Here is an 18,709-nt window from a genome sequence, read left to right as displayed (position 1 = left end):
TTGTAGTCTTGGTTGCACCTGAATTTGATTGCCTTTAATATTGCCTGAGATAAATGGACTGCTGGCTAGGGTGGATTTTTTTTTTTTTTTTTTTTTTTTTTGCTTTTGCTACTTGAAGATTTTTATTGTAATTGTTTTTGTGGAAAAGACTGTTTACGGCAATGCTTCGAACCTGCACTCCTTTTTTCATCTCGGTATCTCTGTCACTTCTGGTGACAGAGTGCTTTAAGTACTTTATTACGTGTCTTCTGGACTGACTTCTTTTATTTCACAGCTTTGGTGGTAGGGGAGGGGGGCCTCTGGGCTCTACGTGAAAATGAATGGTGATAGGATGTTGCTAAACTTGATTATCGTGGATGGTTCAATTTGCCTTTGATCTCCAGGAGTCTGCAAGACGCTTGATGTTTTATTAATTGTCCATTTAAATTTGGGGGTAAATGTAATACCTCATTAAACAAGAGAGGAGCAAGGAGAGCCTTATTATCCTTTCCTTCAGCCTGTTAGAGCACAAAAAGGAGCAAATCATAGCTGCTCAGGCTGGTTTTAAGAGTCTTATTTATCCAAATGGCAAGAGACTGTGGCTTCCATTAGGCTCTTAGGGTCCTTGATGTGTGGGTGTTGCTTCGTTGGTGTGTCTGCCTCTTTCTTGGCTGATGCCTCTAATGGGCAGGTCTGGGTTCAGTGGCGCTGTGTAGGTCCTGCTGCCTGCCTCGATTGAAAAAAAATAAAATACTACCAGCTTGTTATATGTGTGCTGTGCTTCAGCATTTAAAAAACATCATTATATATAATATCTCAGAGACCTTTCAAGTGGAGGAAACTCCTCCGTGCTCCTGGGGAGTATTAATACATATTAATATGTATGTAGGCTGTATGCATACATCGCTATAGTATTTGCATGGTGATTTATAATTTACAAAACACTTAGAAGTATATCCTCTCATGGAGGGGAAACTTCTGAACGCCCCTGCTTCCTGGGGTATAAATAAATATTAAAGTGGGCTTAACAGCACCAGGATTGCTTCCTCTGTTAAATTAGATCCTTTACTTAAAACTTGGACAGCAGCAGACTTGTAACTTCACTGAGGACCACTGATTCATGCCAGGAAAGACGGCATTTTTCTACTATTACAAGACAACTCCTTAGCTCTTGCGAAGTTTTCCCTTGATGCTGCCTTGCAGCTGGGAGAATAGAAAGTAGAGCAATAGCTCTTGAGCAAGCTGTCATTCCTGTGCCTGGGTTTCCTGCTTAAATGTTTTTTTTTTTTTTTTTTTCCATTTTTAAGCTACAGGCAGATGACTGTCCACTTCAGATGTCAGAGAGTCTGGTGGAGGAATGTGCCTGTCTTTTAGGCGCTCTTATACCTACGGATGGAGGAGCCTGGTAGGCTATACAGTCCATGGGGTCCCAAAGAGTTGGACATGACTGAGCGACTTCACTTCACTTCATACCTACGGGCACCATTTTTAAATTGTTATATTTTGGGAACATCTTGTTTGTGTTTCTAGATTTGACAGAAATCAGGAATATCCTTATATGTGAATCTGCTCACATTCCTTGCCCCCTTCTGTAGCTTTCTAGGGGTGCTGACCCTGTACCAGATTGTTTTTTTTTTCTTGCTGACATCTGCTCTACATTCAGAGGCCAGTTCAACTTTATATTACTGAATCTGTGATAATATTTATTCAATGAAATGAGAATTATTTCAAGTACATTCCTCTCAGTTACATCATCTGTTCCACTCTTAAAATAATTGACTAATTTTGAGGAAGTCTGATGCTCAATTTCAAACACTTTATATTTGTCGATGATTTTGAAGCAAAATGTCCTGATACCCATTTTTCTTTCTACCTTTTAGTAATAGAGCTCTGTTTCAGTCAGACACATGGCCTCCAGTTCTAAACTACAATTCCCAGCTTCCTTTGCAGCTGTGTATGGCCAGTGACTGAGTTTGCCCAATAGGATGTGAGTGGGAGTGATGTATGCAACTTCATGGCTTCTACTATATGATTCTTGCTTTGGCTTCTCCCTTTTCTGCTTCTGCCACCTGGGAAAAGGCAGAAAATAGAGCAACCTTGCAAACCACATGTGGGCTATGGTCTTGTCCTGTGTCCCCTCTTCACATCTCCATTCAACTGCAGACTGAAGTGTTTGGCAGAGCAACTTGCTCTGTTCTTTAATAAAAATGTTAAAAGTTGAGCACTTAAATTAGAGAATACATTTCAATGAAAGCTCTCTGTGTGAAGGCAGGAGTAGTAGGGCCTGGAGATTGTGACTGGTCCCCTGCCTTCCTTCTCTCCTTTCTCCAAGTCATTCTCCAAATGACTGTCAAAGACAGGCAACTCTACTGCTAAAAATCCTAAAATCTTCTGCTGGCTCCCAAGGTACCTAAAACCCCAAACCCTTAGCATAGAGTAGAGATGACAGAATTTGGGCTGAAAAACATTCCTGAACAAAAATATTGTAAACATCAAAGCTTTGGTCTTCTAATAGAGAATCTGGAGGAAAGTGTTTCAGGATTTGTTTAGAAGCTCAGTAATGTCAGGTCTCTGCTTGAATTTGCTTCAGTTCTTATAGATTTTACCTCACAGTTATACGGGGGCTGCAGCAGCTCTAGGCTTCACATCCTCTTACGTATCCAAATGCAGGAAGGGAAAAGGCCCTGTCTTTATCAGGGAGGAAGCTATTTTCCAGAACCACCTGGCAAACTTTTCCTCATCTCTCTTTGGCCAGATTGATTCACATGCCTATGCCTTAGCTGCAAGTTGGCTGGGAAAGTGAGCGTCTCTTGTGGAAGGGAAATTCTACATATGATACACAGGGGAGCGGGCATGGCTGTAGGGCAGGCAGTTGAGCATGTACCCCAAGAGCCTCATGTACTTCCCTGAAGCAAAAACTATGACTGTAAGTTGAAATATAAAAAATGTATTTCCTGTAACCATAAGGCCCATCACAAACATTTCTTTTGAATTGTTATGATTTATTGGTCAGAACACAACTGACCAAAACAACATGAGGTGCACATTTTGGTAAATAATGAAACAAATCAGATTTTACTGGAAATATATTTCTTAATGCTACTAAAGCATGTGTAAAGTGGAAGAATATTATTGCTGAATAGGATAGGGTCTCACTTCAACTGCATTCTAATTTCATGTGTGTGGATTGAGGTGTTGAGTAACCTCACTCACAAAAATAAGCTGATGGAAACGGAAGGCATTTTATAAACTGCAAAGTTAATCGTGTCTTTGGACTCTGAGTTATATATTGAAATGCACATGGTGATCTATTGTTCAGTCACTCAGTTCAGTTCAGTTGCTCAGTCATGTCCAACTCTTTGTGACCCCATGGACTGCAGCACGCGGGGCTTCCCTGTCCATCACCATCTCCCGGAGTTTACTCAAATTCATGTCCATTGAGTTGGTGCTGCCATCCAACCATCTCATCCTCTGTCATCCCCTTCTCCCGCCTTCAATCTTTCCCAGCATCAGGGTCTTTTCAAATGAGTCAGTTCTTCACATCAGGTGGCCAAAGTATTGGAGCCTCAGCTTCAGTCCTTTCAATAAATATTCAAGATTGATTTTCTTTAGGATTGACTGATTTGATCTCCTTGCAGTCCAAGAGACTCTTCAGAGTCTCTTCAGAGTCTTCTCCAGTGCCACAGTTAAAAAGCATTAATACTTAAGTGTTCTGCCTTCTTTTATGGTCCAACTCTCACATCCACACATGACTACTGGTAAAACCATAGCTTTGACTATACAGACCTTTGTCGGCAAAGTGATGTCTGTGCTTATTATTACACTATGTTTGTCGAAGCTTTTCTTCCAAGGAGCAAGCATCTTTTAATTTTGTAGATAGTGATCTATAATAAAAACTAAATATAAGGCTTGGGATGAGTGAGAGGCATTTCTTTCTCTTGTAAAGGAGGAGGAGGAGACATGGGAAAGGGGACCCTCATAATAGTTCTGTCAAAGGGTGTATTCAGCAGATCAGATGTAGGGAGAGGGGTGAGGAAAGCTGAGAGCTGAAAATTGATTCCCTTAAACCCTTTCAGGCACAGTGTTCCTCTTGGAGACTCTTTGGAGACCTGCAGTGATACCTGTACCCCAGTTTAAAGACCCTGGTTGTGAGGATCAAGTGAGATAATGTACATGAAAGCCTTTTGTGTGAAGTGAAGAACGTTACAGGTGATGTTAATAATAACTGTATGTTTTGTTTTTCCAAACTTGTGACGACAGCCCACAGGGGCTCTAAGGATTTCATGTTATGAGTCCTGAAAGCTGTCCACTAACAGGCAAGGCAGGTCCTGCCAGGCTTGCTGAGAACGTTCCCCCAGGATGAAGGAAGAAGACTGGAGGGAGAGAGTGAGAAGTGACCCTTTTTATGGGGAGTGTTGACTGGGGCTGGAGAAGGCGGGGATGGTTGGAGTGGGTGTGTAGGAGAGGATGTCCTCCTGTCCCCTGGATGGATGTCTGCCCTTCCACAGTGTGTGCTGAGCAGGTCTGGTCTGTGTGAACAAAGGGAGGAACCCTGGAAGGACACTTTTAAGGTCCCCATTTTAAGACAAACAGAAGTGTAATCCATCCAGGTGCTCAGGCCCAGGAGGCCAGACAGTTCTGGGGTCTGTAAGGACAGGTCGGATGGTATGAAGTGACCAGCTAAGGGCAGCCAGGCCACAGGGTCACCCTCAGTGGTTGGGGAAGCTGCCTGGGGATGTGTTCTCTGCCAGCAGGGCTTGGGGACCACAGCTTAGATTGGTGATAGTGACCAATAAAGGGGGGAGCACCTTCTGTGTAGTTACGTGTGCTAAGTGGCTTTAATTGTGTCCAACTCTCTGCGACCCCATGGACTGGAGCCCACCAAGCTCCTCTGTCCATGGGGATTCTCCAGGCAAGAATGCTGGAGTGGGTTGCTGTGTCCCGCTCCAGGGCATCTTCCCAGCCCAGAGATAGAACTACAGTGCCTCCTGCACTGTGTAGTTGCTGAAGTTGGAGAGGTCTCTTGGCTTTCTTGTTTCCCTTGCTCTGATGCCAGAAGAGCAGGCCCAGGAGAGGGGATGGGAAAGTGGGCCAGGCTCACCCCTCCATCCACTCCATGCAGTGCTGCTCGGGGGCTAATCAGCTGGAGAGCAACTCCACATTCACAGACACCGCCTTAGTGGCTTGAAGTCCACCTGGCGGGAGGATTGACAGCACAAGGGCCAGCAGACTCAACCAATCCCTGTGTCCCCCTCCTTTCCGAGTTGAGAAGGGTCAGGGCGCCTCACCTTCCCCAGCACGCCCCTGACCCCTGGTCCCTGGAACCAGGAGCTGAGCACATGGTGCCGGGGAAGGATGTGAGTCAAGTGTGAGACTGAGGTTTCAAACTGGACAAGTCTTATAGGTGACGAGGTGAATAATTAAGTGATTGAAAAGCTGTTAAATGGGGTTAAAGCATCTTTTTTATTTTTGAGATTTTATTTATGTATTTTTTGGCTGTGCTGGTCTTGGTTGCTGTGTGGGCTTTTCTCTAGTTGAGCCAAGCAGAGGCTGCTCCTCATTGTGGTGCGCGGGCGTTTCATCGCGGTGGCTTCTCTCGTTGAGGAGCTCGGGCTCTAGGCATGCGGGTGTCAGTAGCTGTGGCGCTCGGACTTAGTTGCCGGGCAGTATGTGGGATCTTCCCAGCCCAGGGATCGTACCCGCGTTCCCTGCATTGGCAGGTGGATTCTTAACCACTGGACCCACCAGGGAAGTCCCAAAACGTCCTTTAAGGGAGCCTGTGACCCATCAGAAGAGTTGAATTTGGCAGAGCATAATGGTATGTGAGAAAAATAACCTGTCTCATGTCTATATTTTATAAATGGAACCTCCCCAGTCACACTGCCCACCTTCACACAACTGAAGATATTGATTGGAAAGCAGCCCATTTTAATCCAGAGTTGCTGAACATGATAAAAGTGTTGGGATTTTTTAAGAGTTGTTCCTTGACATGAGCCAACTGATCTCAAGCCTTTTCTTCCCCTTGGGTTTCGCCCCTGGAACCCCTGGGCCACAGAGCAGCGCTGATGGGGTTGGAGGTCTGGTCTTGCCTCCAGCGGGGGTGGACCCCTCCCTCAGCCAGGCTGGTTCTGGCTCCAGCAGCAGATTCTACAGAAGTGTCAGTTACCCGCCCTCCAGAACTCCAGGCTGTTTCTAAGGATGAGCAGCTGTGCAGAGTGGGTTCTTTTGCAAAACAGAATCCTCTAACGAGACTAATTGTTTTGTAATAGGACTTTCACAGGCAAAGAAAAAACCCTCTTGCATAAAAGCAAATGGATTCTCTCCTAGGAACGCACATCCTCTGCCCAGCAGGTACTGAATTGCAGATGGTGTTGTTCCGCTCCCAACTGGGTGTCTAATGAAGGAAAACGGGCCCACTCCCCTTGCCTCTCCCCGCCCCCAACACTGATGATGCCCTTTTCTGTGTTCACTGAGATTCACTCTGAGTGGAGGGAAATCTATATTAAACAAAGGTAAGAGATTTGAGATTTCAGCTCAGTTCAGTCACTCAGTCATGTCCGACTCATGGGCTGCAGCACGCCAGGATTCCCTGTCCATCACCAACTCCCAGAGTTTACTCAAACTCATGTCTATTGAGTCGGTGATGCCATCCAACCATCCCATCCTCTGTCATCCCCTTCTCCTCCTGCCTTCAATCTTTCCCAGTATCAGGGTCTTTTCAAATGAGTCAGTTCTTCACATTAGGTGACCAAAGTATTGGAGTTTCAGCTTTAGCATCAGTCCTTCAGGTATGACCTAAATCAAATCCCTTATGATTATACAGTGGAAGAGAGAAATAGATTCAAGGGATTAGATTTGAGATTTATGTGGAATTTAAATCAAGGGGGAAAAAAAGGACCTGTACAGTTATTTCCAGGCTGATAATACTTTAAGGGCCAAGCCTGTTGTCCATCAGCTTTCCATTCCAGGTAGTTCCAGGAACATGGAGAAGCCTCTGTACCAGTTCAGACTGTGTTTGGCTGAACAGTAGTTTCAGTAAAATAGGATTTTTAAAAAAAATTTTTTTCTCTCATGTAACGAAAGAGTTGTGTGGATTATCCAGGGCTGGTGTAGCTACTCAATGGAGCTACTGTGGACCCTGGTCCCCTCTAGCTTCCAGATACTTCCTTCACATGGAGCACCTCTGCTCAGGGTGGCAGGATGGCCACTCTTCCTCCAGGCATCGCCCCTCAGTTGCAGGCAGGAGGGAGGGCACTAGACATAAGTGCAGAGGTGATGGGCCATGAGATGGGGGTTCCACTCCTTGCTTTTTACCCAGATGAGTTGAAAACTTTTATCCACACAAAAACCTGCACACAGAATTTTATGGGAGCTTTATTCATAATTGCCAATCAGGCAAAACCAAGATGTCTTTCCATAAGTGAATGGATAAATAAACTGAAATATATCCAGTCAACAGAATACTATTTGGCTCTAAAAGGAAATGAACTATCATGCCATGAAATGGCATGGAGGAAACTTATTACTAAGTGAACTAAGCCAATCTGAAAAGGCTGCGTGCTGTATGATTCCAACTATAAGACATCCTGGAGAAGACAAAGCTATGAAGACAGTAGAAATGTCAGTGGTTGCAGGAGATAGAGGTAAGGAAGGGAAGGATAGATGGAACACAGGGGATTTCTATGGCAATGAAACTAACTATGTATGAATCTCTAATGGTGGATCCATGTCGCTGTGTATTTTTCAAAACCCATAGGCTGTACAATACCGAGAATGAACTCTAAACTGTAGACTTCGGGTGATAAGGATGTATCAGTGTATGTTCATCAGCTGTAACAAATGTACCCCTCTAGGGTGGTGTGTTCAAAGTGGGAGGATGTCCAGGTGTGGACGGGGGAGGCTGTTCATGTGTAGGGGCAGGAGGCTTCTGACAACTCTGTACTTTCTGCTCAACCCTGCTGTGGACCTCAAATTTCTCTTTCTCTCAAAAAATATTAAAAAAAAAAAGTGATGGGTCAACTGAATCTGTCCATTTTCATCAACAAAATAATAGCTTCCATAGAAGTTCCACACAGTAGACTTCTGCTTATACCTCATCGGCCAAAAAGTGGGTCACATGACTACTTAGTCCCCAGGCTGCACAGGAGTGACTATTTTTATTTATTTATTTATTTTTCGGAGGTACTTTTCCCTCAGTTTTGTTGAGATATAATTGATATATGTATAAGTTCAAGGTATACAGCATAATGACTTGACATATATATATTGTGAGATGATTAGCATGGTAGGTTTAGCTAACATCCATCTCTCAAATAGTTACAAAAAAAAAATCCATTTTTTTCCCCTTGTGGTAAGAAATTTAAGAATTACTCTTGGTAGCTTTTAAATGTACTGTTTTACATTGTAACTATACGCATCGTGTTGTACATTATAAACTCTGTAGAGATTTGTCTTATAACTGGGAGTTTGTATCTTTGGACCAGCTTCATCCAATTTTCCCATCCTTCACTTCACACTCTGGTAACCACAAATCCGGTCTCTTTCTTTGTGATTAAAATTCTTTTTATATTTCACATATGAGTGAGATCATACAGTATTTGTCTTTCTCTGTTTGACTTCCTTCACTTAGCACAATGTGCTCAAATTCCATTCATATTGTTATAAATGGCTGAATAGTTTTCCATTGTATATATACAGACACCATATTTTCTTTCTCTTTTTTTGGCCACAGTACATAGCATGCAGGATCTTAGTTCCCTAACCAGGGATCAAACCCATGCCCCCTGCAGTGGAATGGAGCCCTAACCACTGGATTGCTGGAATTTTCCACATCACTTTTTTTTTTTTTAATCCATACATCTGTTGATGGACATTTAGGTTATTTCCATGTCTTAGCTGTTGTAAATAATGCTGCCATGAACTTGGGGGTTCAGGTATCTCTGTGACATAGTGATTTTATTTCCTTTGAATATATGGGGCTTCCATGGTGGCTCAGATGGTAAAGAATCTGCCTGCAATGCAAGAGACCTGGGTTGGGCAGATCCCCTGGAGAAAGGAATGACTATCCGCTCCGGTATTCTTGCCCGGGAAATCCCATGGACAGAGGAGCCTGGCCGGCTACAGTCTGTGGGGCTGCAAAGAGGCTGGTGTGACTGAGCAACTAACACTTCACTTTGGATATACACCTAGAAGTGGAATTGCGGGATCATGTGGTAGTTCTATTTTTAATTTTTTGAGGAACCTCTCTACTGTTTTATATAGTGGCTGTACCAAGTTACATTCCTACCAACAGGGCGCTAGGGTTCCCTTTTCTCTGTATCCTCACCAGAATTTATTAGTGTTTGTCTTTTTGCTAATGGCCATTCTGGCAGTCGTGCTGTGATACCTCGTTGTTTTGTTGTGTGTTTCCCTAATGATTAGTGACATTGACTATCTTTTCGTATACCTGTTGGCCATTTGTATATCCTTTTTGGCAAAATGTCTATTCAGCTCCTTTGGGCATTTTTAATTGAATTATTTATTTTAATAGAGTTGTATGACTTCTTTATATATTTTGTATATTAATCGCTTATCAGATATATTGGGTCTTCCCTGGTGGCTCGGACAGTAAAGCATCCACCTGCAATGCAGGAAACCCGGGTTGATACAATTTGCAAATATTTTTTCCCATTTTGTTGTTTGTCCCTGGACATTGGCTCTGTCACTGGCTCTAATTAGGTTAATGCTACAGTGACCCTGAAGATAGTAATTTGATGGGACAGGGGTGGAAGAATAAAAAAAATTAATATCAAGCGTGATTTTAGCAAGACTTTCTGCAGCGATATCACCTTTTCCCCATGCAATATAAAAATGGGCTCTGCCTAATTCATCTCTCTTTGTTCTTTTATCATACATTTTTTCTTATGTTTAAATCTTTCACCCTGGCCTCCCACTCCACTTGGTCTAAATATCCTCTTTGGTTATTTCTGGTTCAACTGTTTAGAACATGCTGATTTATGGTGCTCTGCTAGCGATCTGTGGTGGGGGAGTGAGCTGCCAAATGCAGTGGAAGATGTTTGCAGTTCAGCAGAATGGTCTTAACTATGGTGCCATCTCTGTGCTGTCTAGAGTTGATATGACGCAGGAAGGAATCTCAGACAGTGTAATTAAGTGAACAGACAAAAATCCAGACAGGCGGGGTGCTTGCTTAAGAACCCATATTTGCTGTATAAAAATCAAACACATTCCCAAATTGATTGTACTTAGCTGGAAAGAAAAGCTGGACAAACTCTGATGACTTGAGGGACCCCTGTGACAAGCATTGACTATGCAAATGGCCCTCATCTGAGTGTGGAATCCACACGTGGGGCCCAGGGACCCATTTGCCTGCATGCTCCAGACGCTTCTTCCTTGTTGCTTCATTTGTTCTGATGACCCCTGGGCTCAACTACATCCTCCCAGCCTCTACCCCACTCTCTCTTTTCCAGAGGTAACTTTATCTTTTCCCGAAGAGAGCAAATTAACTTTGGACATCTCATGACATTCTTCGATCTCATTGAAAATGTCACAAATCTGACTTTTGTCAGCTGTCTGATGTTCATACTTTATTATTCCTGTCTGTGCCTGGTTGTCCTTATTTTTATTAGAATTTTAAAACTCCCTGATGTCCTCCATGGGGAACTGTGGACACGTAAATCCTTCTTAAACCAAACAGGATGCCAAGTGCTTTAATGGTGCTGAAGGCACAGGATTGAGTCGGGGTCTCCCAGGAGCACTGGCTTCCCCACCAAGGCTTTCCCCCAACTCTCTGGGGACCCCAGAAGCCAGGAGCTCTTGGAGGGGGGGCGCTTATGATTTCTTCCATCTTTCTTGCTCCTCTTCCTGCCTCTAGATATTTTCGTTTCTTTTCTTTTGCTCCAAACATCAAAGTGGTGGGAAGAATCCGGCTCTTGATTGGAGGTGGAGGGAAGGCAGCTCATCCCCTTGCCTAGCTCCCTCTGGTTGCAGAGGGAAGAAGTTGCTCCCCCTGTCAAATTATAGGTGCAAGCCTTGTTGTACACTTAAAGTGGGCCTCATGGCCCTGGGTATGCAGACTGGCCGTGGATGGGCCTGCGGTTTTGTATGTTCGACCTTCAGAGAACCAGGTCTTTCCCATGTTATCTATGGATACTCCCAACTGCCTTCCAAAGACAGAGTCAGACTCTTAGCCAGGCAACCTCCTGCTTCTATCTGATGTAAGCAGGACTCTCCTATTTTTTTTTTAAATAATATTTGTTTATTTGACTGTGCCAGGTCTTAGTGGCAGCATGTGCATCTTTGGTCTTTAGTTGTGGCATGTGAACTCTTAATATTTGTAGCATGTGGAATCTAGCTCCCTGACCAGGAATTGAACCTAGGCGCCTTGCATCGGGAGTGTGGAGTCTTAGCCACTGGACCACCAGGGAAGTCCTGGGACCTTCCTATTTAAAAGGAGACAGTTTTCACTATTGCTGATCTTAATAAAGACCATAATTAAGTCATAGGGATAGAATTTTAATAGTCTCTGCTAATAACTTCTGGAACCTGGATTTAATCTCAAACAGCTATATGCTATGCCTACCAGATTTTGACTGTCAGATTTACTAAGGTGTTGTGTCTGAGAACAACAGTCTTGTGAATTGTGCTGACAATTACATATGCAAATAAGTAAATATAATACATTAGCATTAACAAAACTATGAATGGTAAAATAATAATGAAATGGATTGTACTGGATGTTGCTGGTTTAATTATTCCTGTTTGGGGGGACCTCAACTTAAATGTGTCTGCTTAGAAGGACATCCTCACATTTTATTCTTAAGACTTTACTCCTCGTCAGAGCCCAGCACGTTTGTCACTTGCTTTCACAGGGCTGATTCCTCACTTCTCTGTAAGAAAAGAGTGCTCACAACACTAGTCACACACCTCACTCTTCCTTTTAGATATTTGTGTGTTGTTTTACCATGCCTGCTGCATCAGAAACTCCTTAGGGAAATGTTACTGCAGGTACAACTTTACATGTTCTGACACAACTTATCAGTACTCAGTATATTTATTTAAAGAAAGAATAAATGCATGATGAGTCTCTGCTCTTTGCTTGTTGTGTGATCATGGCCATTTCTTATCATCTCTTTGTTTCCTCCTGTGTATAATGGTGATAACGACAACCTCATACATTTAAGATGAAATGAGATCATGTATACAAAATACTTAACATAAGGCCTGGCACACTGAATTCTCAATAAATGTCAGATCTTTATTTCATCACTATTAACATGTGATGTCGTTTTCAGTAGGTCCTTTGAAGCAGGGTGGTTTCTTTGCTGACCAAGGGCATAGTGGTAAATGAAGGGGTAATAGGAGCGATGGTATTTCATAAAAGCAAAGTAACAGCAATAAAGTCAGAGTGGTTTCAACTGGGAAAATGATGCTCAGCTCCATATGCAATAATGGGCAGGTTTCCAGAAGGACCCGATGTACTTTCAGGCGTGCATTCAGCACATAAAACTACAATCCTCATCATAAATTTGATCTACGGCCAAGGAATTATGTCCATTATCAAGTGAATGCATATTGTGCTGGTCTCCCTCCAATGCAGGTGGTACTTTGGGTAGCCTGCTCTTTTAAAAGGACTCTCCAAGGAAAGTTAAATTCATGCCTTATTTCTCTCTGCATTTATTTTCCTAGAGTTACAGAGGCCAAAGATCAACAGCTTCGGTAGGTCTGGCCAGTATCTACTGATGGTGATGTTGAGACAGTTGTTTTCACCATTCTTTTTTCTTCCTTTTTGTTTCGTAAAGCAATATTTATGTTTGGCTGTGCTGTGTCTTCATGGCTACGTGGGCTTTCTCTGGTTGCGGGGAGCTGGGGCTACTCTCTAGTTGCGGCGTGGGGGCTTCTCATCGCAGCGGCTTCTCTTGTGAAGCTCGGGCTCTGGAGCACGTGGGCTTCAGTAGTTGGGATGCAGGGCAGAGCAGGGGCTCCGGAGACAGGGCTCAGTATTTGTGGTGCATGGGTTTAGTTGCTCCGCGGCATGTGGAATCTTCCTGGACCAGGGATGGAAACCTGCCTCCCCTGCATTGACAGGCAGATTCTTAACCACTGGACCACCAGGGAAGACCTAGAGATTCTTTTCTTCAAGCTGAGAGCTGGATCTAGCATTTCTTCCCTTCGTGTTCTCCAACATCTCCAGTTGCACCAGAGCTATTCTATGTCCCTTTTCTCTGGCATCGCTCATCTTCCTAGACTTGCAGAAGCATTTACCTCATCCACAGTGCTTTTTCTGACTCCCCAGGAAGAGTGCACTGTCTCTCTCCAGCCCTCCCTGCCTCTGGGTAACGCAGGATGGTTCTTATTTGTATCACTACTGTGACCGTAATTGTAGGGCAAATGTGAGTGTAAAGGCTTGTTTCTGTTGGTTGGGTATGAGCCACTGAAGGTTTAGATCTATTCTCGATCACTTTTATGTCTCAAGGTTGTCTTATGGACTCTGTTGGAGAGGGAGAGGGTGGGAAGATTTGGGAGAATGGCATTGAAACATGTGTAATACCATGTATGAAACGAGTTGCCAGTCCAGGTTCGATACACAATACTGGATGCTTGGGGCTGGTGCACTGGGACGACTCAGAGGGATGGTGTGGGGAGGGAGGAGGGAGGGGGGTTCAGGATGGGGAGCGTATGTATACCTGTGGCGGATTCATTTTGATGTTTGGCAAAACTAATACAGTGTTTCAGGTTTAAAAAAAAAAAAAAAAGATTACCAAAAAAAAAAAAAAAAAAGTTGTAACAGGAAGCTTTGGGGGCAGCGGGGTGGGCAGCTACAAGGCCTTCTGTGAGCCTGCCTGGGACAGCGTGCCTGTCACCCTCGGGACCAGAGTGCGGCTCCACTGGCCGCAGTGGTCCCCATCATGGAGCAGCCCCGAGAAGTGTGGTGGGATCGAACCACAGTGAGCGGGGTGGGGGAAGATGAGGCTGGGTAGAGATGGAGGGCTGGATCACATAGGGCTTTGCGACCGGGGGACCGGCAATTGGATTTTTAGTCCGAAGGCAAAGGGAGGCCGCTTTGAGCTTTAAGAGGGATGGTCCAGTGCACAGGTCCCATCTCCTGCACCTCTTCCTGGTTTTTTTCCTACTGGATTGTGAATGCATTGCTGGCTCCTGCAGAGTTTGCTTGTTGCAAGGAGTGTGTTCACTGCATGCTTTCTTGAATGGCCTCGAAGCCACGGATGTGCTGAGAAGAAACCCCAGAGCTTTCAGCACAGACTAGCGGCAGCAGCATCCTTGAAACGGGTGAGCTGCCCTTCCCCCACTCCCAGCATCCTCTGACCTCTGACCTATGGGCACCACATTTACTTGCCACCTGACTTGGAGAGTCTGCTGGTTTTCCATTTGATTTTAAAAATGAGTAAATAATTGCAGACAACACACGGACGTGGCAAAAATGCAAAGGAAGCGACAGAATGTGGGCATTGCAGCTCCAGGGAGTGGCTGCGACTCTGAGGGATTTTCAGAGCCCATCCATGTCTGAGGGCTGCTTTATGTCGTATGTGTGGCTTTGGAGGTTCAGGAGGCCAATCCCGAGGGACATTTTGGGAAGTGGTGATGGAAATGATTTTCAGTCCGAGGGAAAGAAGCTGGTCAGGTACCTAAACTCCTGGGCCTACCGTCAAAGGCTCTAATTCTATCCTGACAAACGGTAAAGAGAGCAAGTCAGTCCACTCACGTCACTTCAGCGTTCTTTTCCAAACATGTGGATTAAAGCCAGTTGGGTTTGGAATCCATTCAGTTTGTGATTTTGCCAGGAGTTTCGTGGGTGTAAAGTTTAAAAATAGCTACGTACACATAGGATGTCTGTGGGGAAATGTGGGTAAATTCTAGGTTGGAAAAAGGTTCTGTGAGCAAGTGCCCTCAATGTTTAGCCCTAAATGTTTGCAAAGACAAACATTTTGGAGATCAGAGTAACAATCGTGTTTTACCCTTAGTCCAAACCACAGTCCCTCTGGATCCAAATGTGGGAGTGAATAGAGTGACTCAGAAATATGTAATGGGGGTGGGGGAGCGAAATTAAAGGCCCAGAATAAAGAATTAAAATTTAAAAAGAGGTGCAGGGGGGAAACAGGGAGAAAAACTTCCATATAAATAGGATAGAGAAGTCAGGATTTTTCCGTCTAGAAGCATGAAGGCAGACGGAATTAAAACTGAAAAGTGCAGTAAGTGGCTGAGGTTTGGGTAAATACGGTAAAGGCTGAGGTTCCAGTAAATACAGCCTTGCTCAGTCATGGCCTCATGAATTTTCCTCCCTGCGCACAATTTCCCCCTCTCAGCCCTCCAGGACATTTGGATTGAATTAATTATGAAGTAAGCAGCCTGATCAGGGTCAGGGGCCTTGACTCAAGAATGTGAAAATGGGGATTTATCATGAAAGGAGCTCGGCCAGGGGGCCACACACACATACATCACTCATACGTTCACTCCTTCCAATCTGATTTATTGCAGTACCGCTTGGACTAAGGACTGGTTTATACTTTGCCTATGTGGATAAAACTTGTATCTAAACAACTGCAGGGCTGAGTATCCTGTGATCTGACCCGAGTCAGGGACAGCCTAGGACCCCCACACGACAGCAGCGGGAAGGGCGCCTGGGCTTCCGGAGGTGGTGTTTGCACTGGGCTTTGGTGGATGGTGGGATTCTGAAGCACAGGGAGTTGCAGAGGAATGAATGGATGTTGGCACGTGGGTGAGAACACGTGTGTTTAGTGGAGAGTTAAGAGCCTATTCCTCTGGAATAAAGAATGGTAAGGACGAAGATGGAAGAGGTGATGGGACCGTGGTGAAGCCCTTGAGAGTATGTTTTAGGAGAGAGCACTTTTGCATGGTTGGCAAGAGGGAATCACGGGAGCAGGAGGGTGTGCAGAGCCTGTTAAAAATGAGCAGTTGTGTATGGATGGACAGGAGTGGACAGATGTTGGGGCCATGGAGACCAGTGGGGACTGTATGGCTATAGTTTGGGTGAGGCTTGCACAAAGACACCGGATAGTGGGCATGACTCTCAGGCAACCAAATCAGAGGTGCAAAAATATTTCTCCATTTTCTTTTTTCTTATTCAATATTTATTTATTTATTTGGCTGCATCGGGTCTTAATTGTGGCACGTGGGATATTTTAGTTGCAGAATGCGGGATTGTTTTTAGTTGCACCATGTGGGATCTAGATCCCTGGCCAGGGATCTAACTCAGGCCCCGTGCATTGGGTGTGTGGAGTCTTAGCCACTGGACCACCAGGGAAGCCCCTTCGTTATCTTTTAAATCAAGCTAATTTTGACTCAAAACCATCGTCCTATGTGTCACAGGGAAATCCCACCGAGTGACAGTTGAGGGTTGGCATAGGGACCCATCAGAGTCTGGGAGGACGACACGACAGGTGAAGGGGACAGGGCCTCGGTCTCTCGTGGCCCTGCTGCCTCCTCGCTCTTCGGCCCCACAGTGGTCCATGAAGCCAGCTTCTGTACCATGAAGACAAACACCCCCAGGTGAGGTATCTGGATGCGCTCACTTTACAGATGGGGCTTCCCAGGTGGCTCAATGGTAAAGACTCCGCCTGGCAATGCAGGAGATGCAGGAGATCCAGGTTTGATCCCTGGGTCGGGAAGATCCCCTGGTGGAGGCCATGGCAACCCACTCCAGTATTCTTGCCTGGAGAATCCCATGGACAGAGGAGCCTGGTGCTACAGTCCATGGGGTCACAAAGAGTTGGACACGACTGAGCGATTGCGCACACATGCTTTGCGGATGAGGAACCTGAGTCACAGAAGGTTATGGAGCTTGTTCAGAGTTTCACAGCTAGTAAGGAAGGGGCCAGGATTAGAAGACCGGTCTCCCCCATCACTAGTCTACAGCACTTATGTAGTTAGGGCTGGAGGGAAAGGAAAGAGCAGAAGCACATAAAATCTGACAGAATGAGTAAGCTGGAAGGGGACAGATTAGATGTGCAGGTTGGGAATAATCAAAGGTGGTTGTGTTTTCATACTTTTAGAATCTTTATTTTTTTAATTGTAAAATTAATAAATACTTACCATAGAAAACATACCATGTACAAAAAGGAAAATTAAAAAATATCACCCATGATTTTACCACTCAGAAACAAAAGCTATTATGCATTGGCACACTTTATTTTTGTTATCTTCACTAGTTTATTTTTTAGATCCCACACATGAGTGATATCATACAGTATTTGTCTTGGTCTAACTTATCTTACTTAGCATAGTACCCTCTATGGCTATCCATATTGTTGCAAATGGCAAAATTTCACTCTATTTTTATGGTTGAGTAGTATTCCATTGTGTGTGTATACATCTTTTTCTTTTTTTTTTTTGTAACTTTAATAAACTTTTAATTTTGTATTGGGGTATAGCCAATTAATAAAGCTGTGGTCGTTTCAGGTGAGCAGCAGAGGACCTCAGCCATACATGTACATGTATGTATTCTCCCCAATCCTCCTCCCATCCAGGCTGGCACATAACATTGAGTGGAGTTCCATGTGCTATATAATAGGTCTTTGTTGGTTATACATTTTAAATATAGCAGCGTGTACATGACCTTCCCAGAGTCCCTAACTATCCCTTCCCCTTTGGCAACCATAAGTTCATTTCCTGTCTGTGAGTCTCTGTTTTGTAAATAGGTTCATTTGTATCATTTCTTTTTAGATTCCACGTATACGGGGTGTCATGGTATTTCCCCTTCTCTAGCTTATTTCACTCAGTATGACACTCGCTAGGTCCATCCATGTTGCTGCAATGGCTTTATTTCATTCTTTTTAATGGATGAATAGTATTCCACTGTATGTATGTACCACATCGACTTTATCCATTCACCTGTTGATGGACACTTAGGTTGCTGCCATACCTCGGCAATTGCAAATAATGCTGCGACGAACATTGGAGTGCGTGTATCTTGTCAAATTAGTGTTTTTGTTTCCCTCAAATATAGACCCAGGAGTGAAATTGCTGAGTCATGTGGTAGTTCCAGTTTCAGTTTTTTGAGAAACCTCCATACCGTTTTCCACAGTGGCTGAACCAATTTACTTTTCCACCAACAGTGTATTTTCCACTTTTCCGCCAACACCCTTTCCCTACATCCTGGCCAACATTTGTTACTTGTGGTCTTTCTGGTGGTAGCTTTTCTGATGTGTGTGAGGTGATACCTTCTTGTGGTTTTGATTTGCATTTCTCTGATGATTAGCAATGTTGAGCATCTTTTCTTTTGAATTAATTTGAATTGGAGGGTAATTACCTTACAATATCGTGATGGTTTTTGTTATACATCAACTTGAATCAGCCATTTCATGTGCCTGCAGGCCACCTTCATTTCCTCTTTGGAAAAATGCTTGACATGCTTCTTTACAATCTGTTTTTCTCTGCGTTGTTTTACATGATCAAGAAAAATGTATATATATCTATATATGTACTTATATTTATGTATTATATATGTGTATATATATATATACATACACATTCAGGTTGTTTCTGAATGATTTGCTATTATAAATTCTGCATGATAAACAGAAGCATGTTTTTACCTCTGTTTTAGATAATTTTCTTAACAGTGAGTCCTGGAAAGTGAATTACAATCCTTGAGCATTTCTGCGGCTACTGACATATCTATTGCCATACTTCTTTCCAAAAATATTGTACCAATTACTGCTAACAGCCATGTATAAACATAAATTGTGTATTAATT

The 18,709-nt window shown here is 43.9% G+C and overlaps 1 long non-coding RNA gene across 9 annotated transcripts in view; it reads left to right on the top strand.

The window, feature by feature from the left end:
- The window catches only part of LOC129624388 (uncharacterized), a 101,415-nt gene that overhangs the window by 25,884 nt on the left and 56,822 nt on the right, over positions 1–18,709 (top strand). For 6 of the 9 annotated variants that reach the window (XR_008700920.1, XR_008700919.1, XR_008700917.1 and 3 more), the window contains exon 3: positions 4,056–4,188. This is a non-coding gene — a long non-coding RNA (uncharacterized LOC129624388). Of the gene's footprint in view, positions 1–4,055; positions 4,189–16,323; positions 16,504–18,709 lie in introns of all 9 variants that reach the window. The other 3 variants (XR_008700916.1, XR_008700914.1, XR_008700912.1) reach the window with 1 other exon arrangement.

Source organism: Bubalus kerabau, chromosome 12 (genome assembly GCF_029407905.1).
Source record: "Bubalus kerabau isolate K-KA32 ecotype Philippines breed swamp buffalo chromosome 12, PCC_UOA_SB_1v2, whole genome shotgun sequence".
NCBI lineage: Eukaryota > Metazoa > Chordata > Mammalia > Artiodactyla > Bovidae > Bubalus > Bubalus kerabau.
This window is presented reverse-complemented; position numbering and strand designations above follow the sequence as displayed.